Raw genomic sequence first — 4,363 nt, 5'->3', positions numbered from 1 at the left:
GAGGTCACGGGAAAGGAGGGAGGGACGGAGGGAGGGAGCGAGCGGCGCTGCCCGCCCCGGGCCGGCAACGGGACCGCCCTGGGCCGGCAACGGCACCGCCCTGGGCCGGCAACGGCACCGCCCCGCCCGGGGATGAGGGCCCGGCCCGGGCGAGCCGAATGGAGCCAACCGGAGCCCAACCCGGCCCGGCCGAGCCCAACCCGGCCGAATGGAGCCGAGTGGACCGAACATAGCCGAGCCCAGCCCGCCCCTAATGGCGCCCGCGGCGGCGGCGGGGGAACCCTCGTGACCCCGCGAGGGGACCGTGAGGGGAGATGGCGGTGGATCCCTCATGAGGATCCTTCATGAGGGGAAATGGCGGTGGAGACAGTGGAAGGGATGTGAGGGGATAGTGAGGGGACGCGAGGCGGTGTGCCACGGCGGACAGTGAGGGAAGGTGGGACTGGGTCCCTCACAGCCCGGGGCTCAGTGAGGGGACATGAGGGGACATATGTTGAGGACAGTGAGGGCACAGAGAGAGGTGGCACTGGCTCACTCACAGCCCTGGGATTAGTGAGGGGATGTGGGGGGAGATGGCACTGGGGACACTGAGGGGCATGAGGGGAGATGGCCTTGGGTCTGTCATGGCCCTGTCTTCAGTGAGGGGAGATGGCATTTGGGAGACTGCCATGACACAGTGAGGGGACACAGGAGAAGGTGGCATTGGTTCTTTCAGAGCAAGGAGGGATGTGAGGGGGGTAAGGGGAGCTGATTCCCTCACAGTCCAGGGGGACAGGAGGGGACAGTGCTGTTGGGTGCCTGCTGAGTGGACACACAGTGGGTGTGGGGACGTGAGGTGCCCACCAGCCACACAGACCTCTGAGCCCAGCCTGCAGCTTTGCTGCACTCTGGGATGCTGGCTTCAAAGGAAATTATCAGTGATGAGGGGAAAATGGGGGATCGATATAGCACCCCATCACCTTGGGCTTCAGCAGTGCTTCCTTCAGTTCTGCTCCAGCAACCTGAAACAGGGGATCCAGCTCTTTGCTGGGGTCCCTGTGCTGGTGGCACCGTGGATCCAAAAATGGGCCACATTGTTCCAGTCCAACCCTCCATTGGTGGGAGCAGTTCCTATGAACTTCAAGTACAAGCCCCATTTGCTGTCACAGGAAAGAGACAGGAGTTGATGAAAAGGCTTAAGATAAATTACAAATAAAACCTGAGGCTGAGGTGAAGGGTTGTGACTTGGGGCTGGCCTAGCGCCTGCATCACCCAGCCATGGTAACTGAAAATGGAACTGAAAGTAAAAGCAATTAAAAAATGTAAAAGCCAGCAGCTTCCAGGAGTGCATTCCCTGCCATTCCCACCCCTTCCTCCATAAATAACCTGCTGACAGGGAAGGAAAGGGCTGAGCAAAGGCTTGGATGGAAAAACCACGCCAGGCCAAGCCTGCTCTTTACCTGCAGGAATGGCTCAGCCAGTTTAACAGCTTTGGAAACCATGGGGGAAGGGAAGGGAAGGGAAGGGAAGGGAAGGGAAGGGAAGGGAAGGGAAGGGAAGGGAAGGGAAGGGAAGGGAAGGGAAGGGAAGGGAAGGGAAGGGAAGGGAAGGGAAGGGAAGGGAAGGGAAGGGAAGGGAAGGGAAGGGAAGGGAAGGGAAGGGAAGTGTGTTAGAACTGAGCCAAACCAAAAAACTTTTCCCAGCTCCCCACCAGCCTCTGGAGATGCAGAAACATTGCATAAAAGGGAATCACAAGGATCAGAGCTTGTCTTGGCATGTGGGAAGGAAGGTAACTCTCTCCTGCTGAATTGGGGGGGGCGATTGAGGAAATCCTGAAACACCCAAGCGTGATCCCCAACAAGTCACTGGAAAGACTAAAGTCAGCTGCTTGTAAAGCAGCCCAACAGATCCCACACACCAGTTGATGCTTTCCTGGTGAATTTTAGGATTTAAAGCATAAAGTATAAGGCAAACGAGCTGTACAGCACCAGCAGGTATGTGCATCCATTTGCATTCCTCCTTGCTCTGGAGGCACCAGGTGCAGCATTTATACTGTGTAATCCCATGGGGGTTGGAGGGAGCTTTAAGGTCCCTTCCAACCCAAACTACTCTGGGATTCTATGGTAGAACAGACTTCCTGGTGTCCTGCTGTTTTCCTGAATGTTTTGAATGCCCCCAGTATTTGTTTTACTTCGAGTAAAAGGAGTTGGTTATAATCACTTAAAGCACCCACCACACAATTATGGATTTACATGGAAAATTCCCTGCTCCCAGCATTTAGACAGCTCCCACTCTCCTTAGAAAAGCTTGGGAGGATTCATCCCACTCCCACCACATGCTGGGTTGCTTCCCACCTTCTTCCCAAGTTTTAACTCTTTGCTCAATATTTGCAGCCCGAAGTTGGCATGGAGAACATGATCCCCAAGGAGCAGAGCCATCAGGTGCTTGTCATGGATGGAGAGAGAGGAAGCACAGAGTGAGTCACTGAGGGGAATCACCCCCTGCAGCAAGGTGTATTATGTGCAAGATACTCCCAAGATACCACTCCATGCAGTGCAGTCATAGGGCACCTCAGTAATGCTGCCAGTGATCTGGGGGGAAATTAAAGAGGCACAAGAAACACTTCAGGAATTGCAGGATGGATTCCAGGAGGAAAAAAAAGTAGTATTAGGAAAACTGCTGGGTTATAAGGGTAAGTCAGCAGTAAGCCCCGTGAGCACACCTCCATTTCCACAGGCACAAGTGGTTTGGTTTTAAACTCCTTCCCATTTGTTAACAAAGAGACTGGGAATGAGACATTCCTTTGGTAGTGGCTGTTGGGAGGGATTTCAGTCACCAGTCACTCACATCCCTGTGTTTGACTCAGTGCTTTATTGGCAAGCACACAGCACCTTGTTATTAGCACAAGTGGTTGCTGCAGGTAATTATGTCGCAGTCTAGTGGTTACTTCCGGGGGTCCAGGCACCCCCAGCTACCCCCAGGGAATGAGGCACAGCAGATAATCAGTGTAAGGTCACAGTGAATCAAAAGCCAGGTGGGCCAGCAGGATTTCCCAAATCCCACTCTGGTGACAAACTGGCCCAAAAAGTGGTTCCCTTGGCAAAGCCACACCAGGCACGTGCTCAGACATGGGCCAGGCAGGGGCTGATGGAGGCACTGCAGAATTCCTGAGCAATGGCTCAGTCATGTTCCTTCTGCTGACCATTCCTTGAACTACTCTGAGGCAGGAAATGCATGAAGGAACACTCACCTCTGCATCCCACTCCTGCTCTTAATGCAGCTGCTGCATCCACGTGACTGCTCAAGGAATCTCCAGCTGTTATTTTTAAACTCCAGGCCTGTGCAGGAAGTTTTTAGGAGACCTCTACTCCTAAAGGCCCACAAAAGATAACCAAGGAAAACACCAACTTGGAGTGCACATTTATTGCATGGGGCCTGAGCCTCTCTTGGCTGTATAAAGGCTGCAGATTTCAGGGTGCCAATGCCCCCATTCATGGAATCCCAGAATGGTTTGGGTGGAGGGACCTTAAAGTTCATTCCATTCCAACCCCTGCCATGGGCAGGGACATTTTCCACTGTCCCAGGGTGCTCCAAGCCCTGTCCAGCCTGGCCTTGGACACATCCAGGGATCCAGGAGCAGCCACAACCTAACCTTGTTAAGCTTCAGGACATCAGGCCAATTCAGACTGGGACAATCCTAAGCATGAACACAACTGTGCCAGTAATCATAATTTTTACACATTACCAAAATAAAACTCTCTTCATCAAGCAGAACAGACAAGGCCCAAGTGGCCAAAGTAGTTTTGAACCAGAGGATTCATCATCTCCCAGCAGAAGAAATCACAGCAACCCTTGGGCCAATGTATGATGAGGCCGTAGCAGCCCACACATCAAACCTTCCCTTTTCCCACCCTGAGAACTGAATTCAAAATGTTGTTTGCATGATAATTAATGACCTCACTTAGCTCTAAGTGACACCAGCATCACGTGCAGAGCTCTGAACATGTGAGGAGGAAACCACTGCCCAGTTTGTCACGGTCACTGAATCATAACCCATTGTGTTTGTGTCTCTCACCTGGCACCAGCAGCTCTGGTTAGCAGGGATTTAAAATGGTCAAAACCTCAGTGCTGTTACAAGGAAAAGTGGAAGTTTTTCTAGATCTGAAAAAGGGACTGTTCCTCCATAAAAGGACCTTAGGGTTAGTGACTGTGTCCCAAGTTTCAGAGGAGGAATATCCTCTATGCCTCCCTACTAAAACCTGTTCTACTATGTGACACTAAGAGAATGGGACTGCAAAAAAGCTATTTCTAACTAAAACTCTAATGAACTTTCCAGGGCTTTAAATGCCTTTTTTTTTAATGACCCAAGAAATTAGCTTCCAGC

This window comes from Camarhynchus parvulus, chromosome 21, assembly GCF_901933205.1.
Source record: "Camarhynchus parvulus chromosome 21, STF_HiC, whole genome shotgun sequence".
NCBI lineage: Eukaryota > Metazoa > Chordata > Aves > Passeriformes > Thraupidae > Camarhynchus > Camarhynchus parvulus.
This window is presented reverse-complemented; position numbering follows the sequence as displayed.